Below are 16,030 nucleotides of genomic sequence, written 5' to 3'. Positions count from 1 at the left end.
CTGTTTGCCTTGGCTCCACAGCCTGCTTCCCCAGCAAGAAGCCGCTGGAAAGGAAAATAAAACAACAACAAAAAGCCTTTTGATCTGCCAGCGGACGTCCTCGTCCAACCCTGGGGGAAGGTGGAAACCACTCTGTGGAGTGACCTGCTAACCCCTCTCTCACAAATACTCTCCAAAGGGCCCCAGGGTCTTTCAGAGACCCCACTAGGGCAGGCTCCCGGCCCCATGAGATGAAAGGGTCATAAATGACATCTGTAGGGACTAAGTAGGGATGGGCAGGGGCCAGGAAGAGGCCAGAGAGGACCCAGAAACCATGGAAAGAGAAGATGGCCACTGACCCAGGCTGGCCACTCCACAGGAGGTGGTCACCACAGACTGTCTGCATGAAGGAGCAGCGAGAAAGAGGTGTGTCCCAGAAAAGCAATTCACTTCAGCAGAAAGGAATCCAGCAAAGGCATCATGCTGTCCACACAGGGGTATACCAGGCACCCATCCTGAGACGACGTGGCAAGTAACTGACACGGGAGCCGCCTCTCCCCCACCCCGAAGTCCACTCTGGAGGCTCCCTATGTCTTTGGGGACAGTTCCGCTGACTCCAGGAGGCCTTACTCAAGCATCCCCATTCAGTCTCTTGGCTTGAAGGCAGGCTGGAAGCTTCCAGAAGCTGATGTCCCGAGGAGCCACCCTCAACCAGTGAGAGATGGAAGTTGGTGACCACTTGCTGGGCCAAGTCTGAGGGGTGCTTCACACAGTCTCTGGGAGGGTCCCCAGCGGGATGGGGCCCCAGTTGCCCACAGCAGGAGGCAGCCTGTTAGCACATCTTTGGCTCTCCTCCCTTCATTTCCTCTGGAGAAGGGATAGGCTACCCACTCCAGTATTCCTGGGCTTCCCTTGTGGCTCAGCTGGTAAAGAATCCGCCTGCATTGCGGGAGACCTGGGTTTGATCCCTGGGTTGGGAAGATCCCCTGGAGAAGGGAAAGGCTACTCACTCCAGTATTCTGGCCTGGAGAATTCCATGGACTATGCAGTCCATGGGGTAGCAAAGAGTCTGACATGATTGAGCGTCTTTCATTTCACCCCTCCCTGCCCACTCACCCATCTGGGACAACCTCGCCATACATACACTCTTTGTACCTGGGTATTCTTTGGAAAGAATGATGCTAAAGCTGAAACTCCAGTACTTTGGCCACCTCATGCGAAGAGTTGACTCATTGGGAAAGACTCTGATGCTGGGAGGGATTGGGGGCAGGAGGAAGAGGGGACGACAGAGGATGAGATGGCTGGATGGCATCACCGACTCGATGAACGTGAGTCTGAGTGAACTCCGGGAGATGGTGATGGACAGGGAGGCCTGGCGTGCTGCGATTCATGGGGTCGCAAAGAGTCGGACACGACTGAGCAACTGAACTGAACTTAACTGAACCCAAACCCTTGCTCAGGGCATGTTTTTGGAGACCCCCATCTAGACCAAGGCAGAAGTGTACATGCTAAGACAGAACCAGTGAAAACATGCAAGATGCAAAGTAGAAAGGGTGAATGCCTCCAGGGGCGGTAAGCCCCCTCGCTTCAAGCTGCAAACATTCAACAATGCAACCCTGGGTGCCAGCTGTTGTCCTGGTACTACTATACTCTTCAAGGTACTGTATTGAAAGATTAAAAATGTTTTATTTATTTATTGTGTTTGCTTTTATGTCTTGTCTTGCCTGGAAAACCCCATGGATGGAGGAGCCTGGAAGGCTGCAGTCCATGGGGTCGCTGAGGGTTGGACACAACTGAGTGACTTCACTTTCACTTTTCACTTTCATGCATTGGAGAAGGAAATGGCAACCCACTCCAGTGTTCTTGCCTGGAGAATCCCAGGGACGGGGAGCCTGTTGGGCTGCCGTCTACGGGGTCGCACAGAGTCGGACACGACTGAAGTGACTTAGCAATAGCAATAGCAATTGTTAGTGTGAAAAGTATTATAAACCTGTTACAGTATAGTACTATATAGCAGATCGTGTTAGTTGGGTACCTAGGCTAACTTTGTTGGACTTACAAATTGAACTTATGAACATGTTCGTGGAATGGAGCTTCATACGTGAGGTACCTACTATATATAGGACAAATATACATATATATACATATATACTGGCAGACTTGGTTACTCAGACGGTAAAAGCGTCTGCCTGCAATGCTGGAGCCCCAGGTTCGATCCCTGGGTCAGGAAGATCCCCTGGAGAAGGAAATGGCAACCCACTCCAGTACTCTTGCCTGGAAAATGCCATGGGTGGAGGAGCCTGGTGGGCTACAGTCCATGGGGCCGCAGAGTTGGACATGACTGAACGACTTCACTTCACTATACTGTATATAGGACATATATACATACAGTTGGGTACCTAGGCTAACTGTTAGACTTATGAACTGGACTTAGGAACATGTTCTTGGAAATGGAATTCCTTCATACGTGAGGGACCTACTGTATATAGGAATAACGGGCAGCTTATACACAGCTGTGCTCATTTACTGGGCAAACAATTCAGCAGGATTGGGGGTTGCTCACGACGGGTCTGGGTAAGGAGATGGGCTTAAAACTCGGTTTCCATTGAATCTGCTTTTGTTCTATTTCTATATTCTCTATGTTTATTCTGATTATTTTTTCTTTGGTCTTTTACCAATAAAAAGTGGTTCATTTCAAAGAGCTTCTGGAAAGTAAAAAAAAAAAAGAAAAGAAAAAGAACTATAGAGAGTGAGAAAAACCCAGAATCAATAACCCACCCCGACTTCCTAGGACCCTCCCACTTCCTTCTCACCTCCCTCTCAGTCCCCTGCAGTACCATGGGTCCCAATTCCCTTAGAGGTTTGGCAGCTGCTGTCAAACAAAGGAGTTAAGGACTGGAGGGGAGCAAAGGGCCAAGGTGAGAGGCCTCTAAGACCCCTGGATCCTGATTTCCTCCCACTCTGGCTGATAAGACACGAACCGGCTCCAACAGAGAAGACGGTGTCCCACAGAGGAGCAGAGCCAGGGAACAGACCATGTAATGCCGGGTCTTTAAAGAGATGATCAAATTAAAACGAGGCTTTTAGGGTGGGTCGTAATCCAATCCAACTAATGCCCTTATAAAAAGAGATTTGGACCCCCAGGGGACACCAGATTGGACCCCCAGGGGACACCAGAGGTACATGAGCACAAAGGACCCAGGGAGTAGACAGCCTGCTGCAAGCCTAGGAGAGAGACCTCAGAAGAAACTGCATCTGCCAACACTTTGATCATGAACTTCTACCCTTCTACCCAAAACTGTGAAAAAATAAATTTGATAGGAATTAACTTACTTAGTGCTCGCAACAACCCAATAAATTAGGTATTATTTTTAGTCCCATTTTACGGACAAGAAAGTGATGAACAAAGAGGTTGAGTAACTTGCCCAACCCTGCAGAGCTGGTGAGTGATAGAGTTGGGACTGTAAACCATCCCTTTGGATGAGACAGGGCTCGTAAGTGCCTGGCACGCTGAAACTGATCAATACATGTTAGCTACACTCATTACCTGAAACCACCTGAAAAAGACCGGTCTGCAAAGGTAAGAATGGAGGAAGGCATTTTGTGGGCACCTGCCAGGTGCCTGGACCCCAGGGATGGGCCAAGGCTGACAGGGTCCCTGCCCTCCAGAGGTTACACTAGAATGGCGAGATGGAAGTTAAATAATCACACACACAAGTCAACAATCACCCAATTTTGACAAACTTCCTGTTAAGAAGAGGACAGTGGAGCCATCGGGGCTTCCCTGGTAGCTCAGCTGGTAAAGAATCCACCTGCAATGCAGGAGACCCTGGTTCGATCCCTGGGTCAGGAATATCCCCTGGAGAAGGGATAGGCTACACACTCTAGTATTCATGGGCTTCCCTGGTGAGTAAATAATCTGCCTGCAATGAGGAATACCTGGGTTCTGTCCCTGGGTTGGGAAGATTCCCTGGAGGGAGCATGGCAACCCACTCCAGTATACTTGCCTGGAGAATCCCCCAGGACAGAGGAGCCTGCTGGGCTATAGTCCATGGGGTGGTACAGAGTTGGACACGACTGAGGGACTAAGCAGACAGCATAGTGGAGCCATCAGAGCCAATGGGTGAGAAATTTGGCCCACTTGGAAGTCAAGGACGGCTTCTTGGAGGAAGTGATGGGATCCAAAGGATACAGGGGAGTTGGGTAGCTAAAGAAGGAGGGAGAGATTGTAGTGATTGGGGAAGAGCATTCAGAGTGGCCCTGTGCGGGTAAGGGCAAGAGAAGGAAGCCAGGTGGTGGTAGGCTGGAGCAGAGGGTGGTAGGCTTGGGTGGCAGAGGGGGCAAAAGTTGCCAGAAAGCCTTAGAAACACAAGTGAGGTGCTCGCTTTGGCAGCACATACACGAAAATAAACGCAAGTGAGAATCTATGGAAAGGGTTTCCAAAAGAGTGCAAGATGGCCAGCACGATCACATTACACAACAGATGTTTCCTCTAACAAAGCATGCAGGTTGAACGTCAGTAAATTGAATTTTATTTTTAAGGCGGTAGGGAGGAACGGGAATCTGAGAGTTAACTGTCTGTAAATGGGATGAGGAGCCTCTGATCCAGCTGGCATTTCATAGATCCGGCCACCTCGAGTGAGGTACCCCTGCTAGGTAACAATACCGGAGGAGGACTGGCCTTCCATGTGGCAGCGTGTGGGCGAGTGTCTCTGCTGGTCGTGGCCATCTGCTCCCTCATGGGTCTCAGGGCACCGGAAGCTCGTGAGCATGGCTCTCCCCAGCGGCCACCCCACAGCCTGTTTCCTGGCACCCACAACCTTCCAGGCTCCTCTTCCCCAGCTCCTCCTCATCCCCCAAGCTTTAACTTGTACTTACTTCCATGGGGAGGCCTTTGCTGCCCCAGCCCCCAGATGTGTCTGTCTTTCATGAGTTTGTCCGGGCACCCCTGGCACCCCCCTGGGTTTGTCCCCATACTATCCCCAGGGCCCCCACCTAAGGGTGTTACCGGTAGAGGCCTTGGTGCACAGCAAAGAAGGATGAGATCCCAAATAGCTCTAAGAATTCATTCATTCATTCAGCATGTATGAACACCTATGAACATCCATCTATTCTGTCCCGGGCACTGAGTTACACATGCTGTGGGCACCATGGAGAATGAGACAGACAAGTCTCTGCCCTCACCCCGCTGAGGAAAAGACATCATAAATAAAGTAATCAGAATAATTCCAACACTCATTGAACACTTTTGAGGTGCCCCATTCAATCCTACAAGATACATTTATGCATTTTAATCTTATATTATCTTCATAAAAGATAAAATGATGGTGATCATTTTGCAAAACATACAAAAATTGGGTAACTATGTTGTACATCTGAAACTAATATAATGTTTTATGTCAATTAGAACTCAGTTTAAAAAAAAACCTTATGGTGGTACAGAGAACTTAAGTATTTGGTTAAAGGCCACTGAAAGTCACGGGCTGTGGCCGAACTGGGACTTGAACCAGGGCCCTTACGCTCAGAACGCCTAACCCTGCATGGCATGTTGCCTCTTCTGCTTTCAATGCACGGGATGGAGCTGTGTATCTGAACCTCGGCCTCCACAGCTGAGCCTCCAAACCCTCCAGGGTCCCTGTGGGATGGGCTCGGGGACTGGGAGCCTCAGCTAGTCCATCCTAGGCCCCCTTCTCATGCAGAGAAGTCGGGACACTGCCCCCGGGGGAGAGGAACCCAACTTGCCAACATCACAGTGATCTCTGGTGCTGAAGGTGAACCTAGGGTAAACAGCAAGGATAATTCATCAGGACCAGACATCTTAGCCTGAGAGGAGATGGAGACAACAGGCACCCCACCCCCCAGAAAGGTAAGTCAAAAAAAAAAAAAAGTAAAGGGTGCCTTTCCTGCAGTCCTTTCAAATCATTCTTTCTAGAAAACATCCTATCTGCAATCAGTTACAATCCACATGCATTGATGCTTCTTAAGCCCATACTGAACACCCAACACCCTTCCAAGCCTGTTGTGTGCTGTGTGCTAAGTTGCTTCAGTCGCCTTCGACTCTTTGTGACCCCATGAACTGTGGCCCGCCAGGCTCCTCTGTCCATGGGATTCTCCAAGCAAGAATACTGGAGTGGGTTGCCATTTCCTTGTCTAGGGGATCTTCCCGACCCAGGGATTGAAACCATGTCTCTTACATCTCCTGCACTGGCAGGCGGGGTCTTTACCACTAGTGCCGCCCGGAAAGCCCCTCCAAGACTGTTGGGAGGAACAAATATGGAAAGCAGCATCTGACAAATGTCAGGGGTGGACAGAGTATGTCTGATGCAGACACTGACTCTTCTGATGCTTTTAACTAGGCCACGAAGTGGGTGCAAATCCTCACTTTATTGATAAGAAGACTGAAATATACAGAGATTACCCGTTACTAATTATATAGTTGAATGACCTTGACTGATAACATACCCACCTGTTATGGATTGAATTGTGTGCCCCCCAAAGCTGTGTTGCCATCCTAACCGCCGGTCCGTGACCTTATTTGAAAACAGGGTCTTTGCCGATGTCATCAAGTTCAGATGAGGTCATTAGGCTCTAACCCAATGTGACTGGAGTCCTCGTATGAAGAGGAAGGACAGACACAGGGAGAACACCTGTGATGACAGGAGAGGGGACTGGGGTGATGAGTCCACAAGCCAAGGAACAGCAAGAGCTGCCAACAGCCCCAGAAGCAAGGGAGGACCCTCCCCTGGAGCCCTGCTGACACCTTGGCGTTGGACTTTCAGCCCCCAGAACTGTGAGAGGATGAATGTCTGTGGTTTGAAGCTCCCAGTTTAGGGTATTTATCACTGCAGCCCTGGGAAACCAATACAGCCTCATGGGGCTCTTGAGCTCGTCCAAAGCTCTGTCCCAGGGTTTAGTGGGGAGGGGCTGCAGCAGCTGACATCTGGGGACAGGAGTGAATGAGATGTGTTTTAGGGACCTCACAGTGCCTGACTCTCAGCCTAACTGGCTTGCCACCCCCCCACCCCACTGCTTCTCAGAGAAGCCGTGGGCATATTGGTGGCAGCCGCAGTGGGAGGCCAGTCTCTCTGTGCCCCAGGAACAATCGTCTCCTCTACTCAGGGGTACACAGGCCATCTCTGAATCCTGTCTTAAGGAGTCAAACCTTCCCAAAGACCCTTCCACCCCAGTGTCCAGTCCACCAGCTATTCCTGGGAGGTCTTTTGCAAGGGAGGGGACAGTAAATCCCCATTATCCTAGGGGTGTTTATATTTTGGCTGGAGGAGCCCCTCATTGCCCTGGAGGCTAAAAGCACAGACAAAATGAGTACCTTGGGCTCGCCCTAGGGAGGGAGCCCTGTATGCCAGGAACCAGGTGGTGGCGGGCTGCCGTGCCCCCAGGAGGCTGAGGCGCTCTTGGCCAGCAAGAACGCGGCAATCTGTCCCAGCCGGAGAGGCGGCACCAAGGGAGGGGGCCTCTCTCAGAGCACCCCCAGGCCCTGCGCCCACAGTGGTAATTAGACATGAAAAGACGGGCCTAAATCCAAGGGCCGGGGCTCCAAATTCTTCTCCCATTTCAAATGGAAGCCGTATTAGTTCAACACAAGAGCCCAGCCGGAGGCCACCCAGGATGGGAGCCCAGAGCCTCTCCATCCAAGAGACGGGAGTGAAGGATGGGTGTGTTGGGGGTCGGGGGGGGGACTTTTGGGAGGGGGGAGCACTTGGAGCCATGCCTCAGATGCTGGCCCCTGGCCAGAGGCTTCGCTCCCTTCTAACTCAAGTGGGCGAGGAGCAATGCGCAAACATCCTGACACCTACTAAGTGCCAGGCGCGTAATTAGCTTTATAGCTTTCTACATTCTTTCCGTTTTACAGAGAAGAAAACTGAGGCTCAGAAAGATGCACTCATGCTAAAGCAGGGGAGTCAGGATTCAAATCTAAATTTGACCATCTTACTGTTCTCAGAAAAACAGGGCTGGGAAGCCTCATTAGACTCTCTTTACTTGCTCAGTTCCACAAGGAGTGAAAGGGGAAGGGGGAGGCTGCAGAGATGGGAAAGGAGCCCAGGTAACTTTCTGTCATTCGGGGGGCACCCTAAAGCTCGAATGCACAGCAGTTCCCAAAGCAATGTATGTAGGGCCCAAATGCCTATGGCTTTCACCAGGAGTATTTACAACCAAGCCTTCTCAAGCCCCAGTGCTACTGCCTCAGCTTCCAGATAGTTCCTGCAGCCTCCCCCAGCCTCCTCTCCCCCTGCCCCTTGCACACACAGAAGATGAACACAGAGCTCTTCCCCATTAGGGAGTGGGAAGAAGAAACAGAAGAAGTAGGTTCTGGAGGGTCTTGGAAGAAGTCCTCAGAGCAGCAAATTTCAGTAGGGCAAAGGAGGCCATGGGAGCTCTGGGTCGAAGGTCAAGGGCCTGGCTCTGCACCCTTGCTGCGTGTTCACGGGCCAGTCCCTGGGCCTATCTGAGCCCTGCCTCTCTCCCGTGTATTATGGGCACTACATCATCTGCCCAGAGATTGTTTCCAGGTACACGGTCTGTAATCTCCTAAGAGCAATGCACTGCTGCTGCTAAGTCATGTCAGCCGTGTCCAGCTCTGTGCAACCCCATAGACGGCAGCCCACCAGGCTCCCTCGTCCCTGGGATTCTCCAGGCAAGAACACTGGAGTGGGTTGCCATTTCCTTCTCCAATGCATAAAAGTGAAAGTGAAGTCGCTCAGTAGTGTCCGACTCTTAGCGATCCCATGGACTGCAGCCTACCAGGCTCCTCCGTCCATGGGAGTTTCCAGGCAAGAGTACTGGAGTGGGTCGCCAGTGCCTTCTCCGAGAGCAATGCACATCAAGGATCATTAAGGAAAGGAAGCGTCCGTGTTTTAAGGACTGACTACGTGCCAGGTCTATGCTAGAAGCTTCAAAGGCATCATCTCAGTGAATCCTCAAAGTATTCTATCCAGGAAATAGAAATGCAAGGAGTTAGTGCCTGGTAAATAGCAGCCTCCCTTGCAGCTGGTTTGGGGCCAGGTGACAGTTCTGACCGATCCACCAGAGCTGAGGTGATGTGTGTCACCTCCAGCTGAGGCAGTGGCGTCTCCCGGGGCCTTTTCCTTCTCCATCACTCTCCTCTCCTTCTGCAGTAACCATGGATGCCACATCACCCATGATGTGCAGCTACAACGATGGTGGATCCACCGTCCTCCTGGGTCCCTAAGTGACCGTGTGGAGCAGAGATCCCTGTTAGACGAGCAGCATGAGTGAGAACTGCACCCACAGGTTAAGCCACTGAGAGTCTGGAGTCATCTGCTGTAGTTGCTGTGTTACTTCGCTTGATACTGGAAACCAAGGATACCAGTAAACGGCAGGCACCAGAAGCAAGTTCACATCTGCGACTCCAACACGCATCCTCTGTCAGCTACAACTTTCTGTGGCTGAATGAGATCATCCCCTTCCTATAAGCAACCTTGTCCCAAAAAACTCCTACCTCTCAGCGTCCCCAGGATGGCTGAGTAATCAACACAGGGTGAAAAAAAGAGCATCTCGTAAAGCACTCTGAGCCTGGAGGGTGAGCAAAAGCAGGGAGAAGGGGGCCTGATTATCTCTCAGGGAAATCTTTCCTGGGCTTTGGGGCCCCACAGGCAGTTTTGATGGGAAAGAAACATTACAGAATGGTTTCAAGCACAAAAGGGAGAAACAGATCGACCTAGGATCTAATTCCAGCCCCCTGTCTCCCACTTACTGACTTGCTTTTTCTGAGCCCTACATTCTAATCTGTGAAATGGGTGCGATATCTGAACCAGCTTTCAGGGTTGGCGGTGAGATGAAGCATTGTCTAGGTCCTGGCCGACGGTAAGCACTCCCCAAATATCTGCCATCGTGAAGATCATTGCTGGAATGGCTCAGAGAACAGCCTCTGCTGGAGGGAGATGAGGCCGCGGTGCTGCTAGAGGCTGCCCCGCCAGGATGGCTGACATAGCCCAGACCATGGGTCTGGCCCGGCCCACGTCCCTGCAACAGACCGAGGGGCAGAACACTGAGAGGGAAGCAGGGCCAGCCAGACATAGTGCAATGCAGCCAAGGAGCCAGATTATTTATTTTAAAGTGGAAAGTGTCTTCTAGGAGGATGGCCTTTTATTTGGGTGAATCTGGGAGTTGTTTATCAGCTTAAACTCATTATCTGCACATATGGTCTTCGTACTATGGTTAAGGGTGGGAGACAAAGGATGGGCATCTACTAGCTGATGAAATATCATCCCTCAAATGCCAGAAAGCAGGATATTTTCAGTGACGTCACATTGGGCTTCCTGCCACAAGGATGGGGCTATCATGAGAACATGCACAAGATTTTAACTCAGGAGTCCCTCCAGTGAGGCAGGGAAAGGAAGAAAAAAGAAAACAAGCAACAAAAATATTCACCCTAGTCTTCCATCTCAAAAGCAGACACACAGACACACAGACACACACAGACACACACACACACACACACACACACACGTATGCTGCTGCTAAGTCGCTTCAGTCGTGTCCGACTCTGTGCGACCCCATAGACGGCAGCCCACCAGGCTCCCCCGTCCCTGGGATTCTCCAGGCAAGAACACTGAGTGGGTTGCCATTTCCTTCTTCAATGGGTGAAAGTGAAGTCGCTCAGTCATGTCCGACTCTTAGCGACCCCATGGACTTCAGCCTACCAGGCTCCTCCGTCCATGGGATTTTCCAGGCAAGAGTACTGGAGTGGGGTGCCATTGCCTTCTCCAACACATACGTATACCATGCCCCAAAATATCAGAGCTGGAAAGGATCAACGTTGATCCCCCACCATTTCACAATAACAGTAGTAGTAGAAGTAATAATAATGATAGTGATGCTACTGAATGTTTGTTGAGCATTAACTCCCTGCCTGGCACGGTGCTGTTTCACATGTTTTATCTTGTTGACATTTCACAACAATCTGAGGGAGTATTATTAGTCCCATTCTACAGATCAGGAAACTGAGGCACCAGAGGTTGAATGGCCTAAGGTCACACAGCTAATAAGTAGAAGCTGACATTCAAACCCAAGCAGCCTAACTGCCTCACCATGCTGCATCTAGAAAGATGGGGAAACTGAGGCTCAGAGAGGGGTAGTGTCTCACTCGAGGTCCCACAGCTCCAGCTGTAACAGAATTGGGGCTAGAACACAGGTCTCCTTCTGATTCAGCTGGTCCAATGACCTTTCCACTGCATCCTGTTGCCAATCAGTAAGTACACGCATGCATACGACTAGCACACGTGGTTTCGCTCATCTCCAAGTGGTTTAATTACTAATTAAACCAGTAGTCTTGGGTACCAACAAGGGGCAAGGGCTGGACCTTAAGATAACAAGTGCCGAGATGAAAGATCTGCTTTGCCAGCTGCAAACACTGGAGCTCATGTCTCTCTCCCTCTCTCCTTAATCAGCGTTTCATTATCTGCACACTCTATCCCCCAACCACCCAGGGCAGAGCACTGATGCAGGTCCAAGGTGGCAGCTCGTGCAGCAGGAGGAGCCCAGGCTGGTGGGTTACTTAACAGCATCAGATTGCGAAAATACCCATCAACCCATCATCTGCTCTGGGGGACCAAAGTGCTGGCTTCCAAAGGGCCCCCTCCCTTAGCTGTGTCCCAGCTGAGCATGAACAAATGTTCCTGGTTTTCCTTCTCAATGGCTGACGAAATAGACCGGAAAAGCAGCCTTCTGGAAAAAGGGGTCCCTAACAGGGGCCACCATTTGCTCTGCCCAGGAAAACAGAGACAGTGGAAGCTAGACAGACATCCAGAGAAAGCTAGTGTGCAAGCTTGCAGGTAGAAATGTGGAGCCCAGCAGGAACTGGTCACCAACACCACCCTCTTTGTCCCCAAGCCACAGTCTGATGGCTGACAGGCTCCTGGTTGACATTGCTGTGCAGGGGCAGAGCGGAGCAAGACATGGCCAGGAGAGGTGCCCCCCACTGGATGGAAGACAGACAGGGTTGCCTAGCACCCTGAAATGTCAGACTCTCCTGACTTTAAGTTGCAAGGCCCCCTCGGAATCTCCTGGGCCGACACCCTCATCTTAAAAGTTTACCCTGTGCTCTATCTCCATTCTGCCTCCTCCAACCCCAGCCGGGCCCCAGACCATTAAAAATTCATTCAGTAATTCAGGGAGCTGTTTCCCGGCTGACGAGGCAGTTTTGAAAGGAGGCGGGGGGCAGTTTTTGCTGGATCAACCTAAGATGTCCTAAATCCTACTCCAGATGAACTGATGCCTCTAAAAAGTGGTCTGGAACTTTCGTCCATATACTGCCATTTCAGCCTCAGGCTGGGTAAAGATACCCCAGAGGTCTGCCATCTGAATGTATCTGGGGACTGTTGGACCAGGAGACCTGAAATTCTACTGGATCAGAGATCTTAGGGTTTCCCAGGGAGCAGACTGAGCGCACTCGTGGTACTCGAAAGTGGACGTCCGCTGCCCTCGGAGTCTCAGTCCGCTCCTCTTCTCGGGGCAGGTTGGGTGTGAAGGGGGTGGGCAGGGAGGACAGGTAGAACATAGACCTGCCAGCCCTCTGGGGGCCCCTTGCTCACTCCCAGGTTCCAAGGGCAGGGCTATTCCGGGCAGGCTTCCCTCCGCCGAAGATCAAGTCATAAAAAACAAAACTGAACACAAACAAAACAACCCCTTTTGTTTTCTGGCCCCGTGGAATGTCTTGAAGACAAACCCAGAGACAGCAGGCCTCTCCACCCTTTCCTCTGTCTCCTCCCTTCATGTCCTCTTCTATTCAAAATAAAAACCATGCTGCTCTTTCTTCACGGCAACTTTGTCCTACAGCAATTTGAGAGCATCCAATAAAAAACACATTTGCTACACCGAAAGCAAGAACCTCAGCTCTCTTTCAAGGACCACCCCGATTCCATCACCTTTGCAGGGGACTCTGGGGACATGAGAGGAAGGAGGTGGGGGGCTGCTCAATGAGCCACTGTCTGGAGCCGAGAGAAAGATGAAAACTTCCACCGGCCGCTACGAGGCCACTGCACATTCTTAGATTTGCTCAGTTGTACTCACTCAGGGTGCTGGGAGGAGGGAGAGAATTAGAGAAAGATGAGACCACAGTCCCTTTAGTGTCCCTTCAATGTCAGACAGCCCCACACATGACAAAGATGGGGCTCTTCATATAAGCCTGCAGTTTTCTCCTTTCCAAGGCCTTAGCACAGACTCACAGATTCAACACACAGGGGCCCTAAAGTCCCACAGTGGGACACACAGCAGGTTTCCACCAATAATTGTGAAATGAGCGGATGAATGTGGCCTATGGCCTCCAGACCCCAAGAGGAGGGGCTCTTGTTTGAGAAATTTACCACTAGACTGCTAAAGTCTTTAAGGCGCCCCCATCAACCCCACCCTGTGCCCAGAGAAAGGATCGACCCCAAGACCCTCAACCCACCCACACCAGAAAAGGCTCTGGCCAGATCCCTGGGACAAAGGTACAACTTTCACAAAAAGGGTGCATTCAGCCAGCTAGGTTTCAGGCTTCATAGAAAGCTCAGAAAGTTAATTCTCCCATCCAGTCATTTCACACCGATTTGCTGTTAATGTCAAGTTCCCCTCCTTTTTGTTTTTCTGGGGGTAAATTTTTTTTTCACCCAGACATCCTGCCAGGTCGCCCAAGAAAAACCAGCTTCTGAAAGCCAAGCTTTCCAATGCACAGTTATAACTGGGGGTACCCTAGCTTCGCACTCCGACCCTCTCCCCCTTTCCGCCTGGGGTGTGGTGCTTCCTCGGGGGTGGGGGGGTCCCTCGTGCGTTGGGGGTTGGTCTGTGGTTGCGGTCTGTCGCTCCTGGATTTCCGTGCGTTTGTCTCGCTGGATCCAGAACTCGCCTTTCTAGGGGTGAAAGGGCCAGAGAAGGGCGCCCCCTGGCGGGAGCCAACTCCCCTCAATCCGGCCGGGACGCCAAGCCGGCGCGAACCCACCCGTGCCCGCCAACCCTCCAAGCGTTCTCCCGCTGCGCCCCTAAAACTGGATGTGCTCGAGTTTCGGATCCACCGAGCACCTACCGGAGTCTCGGCTTCCCCAAACCGCACACACCGCGTTCGGAATAAAGGGGGAACCACCCCCTCCCCGAAGGAAAGCGTGGCGCCCCCGCCCCGGCCCGCTCCCAGGGACCCCGAAGGCGGCCGGCCTTCAGTGGCCCCGCTGGGCCGGGCAATCCCCACAGCCCTGATCCTAGCTCCTAATCCCTAGTCCCTACCTGCGCCCCCTCCAAATCCCCTTACAGAGCGGCGTGGCGCGCACCCCCTCCCCTCCGGACTCAGCCCTCGCCGAGCCCCCAGACCTCGTAACCACACCTGCCCCCGCCCCGCGCCGTTCTGCAGGCGCCCCCTCCTCACCCGGCCCGGAGCGCCGGGCAGCGGTGCACCTGTCCCCGGGGGAAGCCGCCGGCCCTCGGCGGGTTCGGAGCGCGGATGCGGGCGAGCACGTCTTCCCCGCCCCTTCCCCAGCCTATAGCCGAAGTAGAACTCGGTTCCCAGGCTTCCCCAGGACCATCCTGGGAGGTACCCCCCTCCCCCATTCCACCCCCACCCCCACCACGCCAGGGTGGGGGGGAGCGCGTGTGGGTCCCCAAGTCCCCAGGGGGGCGCGGCGGCGGGGAGCGCGGAGGGCACAGAGGTGCGGGGCCCCTACCTTCCAGCCGCAGCGGCCGGACCCCGCGCCAACTCGCGTCGGCGGCCGCGGGGGAAACTTTCCCCCGGGCGGAGAGGCGCGCTCGCAACTTGCTCGGCGCCCGCTGCCTTCCCGGCGGTGGCGGCGGCGGCGGCGCGTCCAGGGACCGACTGGCGCGAGGCGGCCGCGGCGCTCGCTCCGGGCTCGGGGCTCGGGCTGGGGCTCGGGCGGCCTCGCGCGGCTCCGCGGTGGATCGCTCGGCGCTGCGTCCGCCCCGCAGCCTGGAGCCCCGGAGTCGCCGGCGGCAGCTGCAGCCGCCCGCCGGCCCCACCTCCCCGCCGCCGCTCCGTCCCTCCCTCGCTCTCGCCCGCACTCCCTCCCCTCCCCGAACCTCCTCCCCTTCAGTCTCCAGCCGCCGCCGCCGCCGCCGCCGTGAAGGCACGTCTCCTCCGGCGGGCCGGCCCCCCTCGCTCCCTCCCGGCCTCGGTCCCTGCCTTCTGGACGGCATCCCGGCCTCGCCCCGGGGGCCCCTGGGGCCTCCCTTTGCTCTTCTCCCCTTCCTTCCCTCTTGCCCGCCTCCCCGCCCTTGGTTTGTCTGAATTCAGGAGATCCGCTGGGGGTGTGGAGAGAGGGGTACCCTAGACAGGGGAAGTGTTCCAGGGAAACTTCCACGCTGCCCCCTCCACGTCCCTGACCGGACCTCAGGGCAGGGGGTGGGATGATCCTCCGTGGGGACCTCGCTCCTCGGCTTCCCGCTGCCCTGGAAGGACCTGTTGAAAGCCAGGGGGATTCACTCTCCCTGGACTGCTTTGGACTACTGTCTTTAACAGAGACACCTGGAGGGGGTGCAACAGGAAGGGGGGTGTCCAGGGGGGCTGGAGGGTGCGGCCCCCAGACAAGAGGCAAATGACTTGATTTCAAGAGCCCAGACCTGTGTCTCCATCTCAGGGCTTATCTGTTCATCTTTGTACAACTGCCTCAGCCACAGCCCCCGCTCCAGCCACTGACACATGACTTCACCGAGACATTTAACCTCTGAACCTTTTCTATGAAGTAGCTAACGCCCCGCCTGCCCCAGACAAAATGGGCAAGCAAGCCCACCGAAGCAGACAGCCCAAGTGAAAGTGCCCCCAAACCCCCCAGAGGAGAGGAGGCCTGGGTTGCCCAACTCTTTTTCCCTGGGCAACAATTTTTTGAGTCCCAGTTCTGAAGCTTCCACACCCAGTGCCTGGCTGCCTGAACATTCAAACACGCTCAAGCTCTGCGGGAGGCCCTTTGGTCAACTGATTCGCACTAAGGAGTGAGTGACTGATAGGAGTTGAACCTACTTCAGTCTTGGACAGGAATGTCCAAGATGATGTCAGGCCACCGGGCAGTGTTTGCAAGGGGCAGGAAGTCGCTGC

The 16,030-nt window shown here is 53.5% G+C and overlaps 1 protein-coding gene across 8 annotated transcripts in view; it reads right to left on the bottom strand.

Annotated features, from left to right (window-relative positions):
• The window catches only part of TSPAN18 (tetraspanin 18), a 216,656-nt gene extending 201,918 nt beyond the window's left edge, over nucleotides 1-14,738 (bottom strand). For 7 of the 8 annotated variants that reach the window (XM_061381215.1, XM_061381216.1, XM_061381213.1 and 4 more), the window contains exon 1: nucleotides 14,649-14,738. The gene's annotated coding sequence lies outside the window, so the exon portion shown is untranslated. The remainder of the gene's footprint in view (nucleotides 1-14,648) is intronic. The other variant, XM_061381214.1, reaches the window with a different exon arrangement.
• Nucleotides 14,739-16,030: the final 1,292 nt, after the last annotated feature.

This window comes from Bos javanicus, chromosome 15 (assembly GCF_032452875.1).
Source record: "Bos javanicus breed banteng chromosome 15, ARS-OSU_banteng_1.0, whole genome shotgun sequence".
Taxonomy (NCBI): domain Eukaryota; kingdom Metazoa; phylum Chordata; class Mammalia; order Artiodactyla; family Bovidae; genus Bos; species Bos javanicus.
The sequence above is the reverse complement of the archived record's forward strand: the minus strand, read 5'-3'. Positions and strand labels throughout refer to the sequence as shown.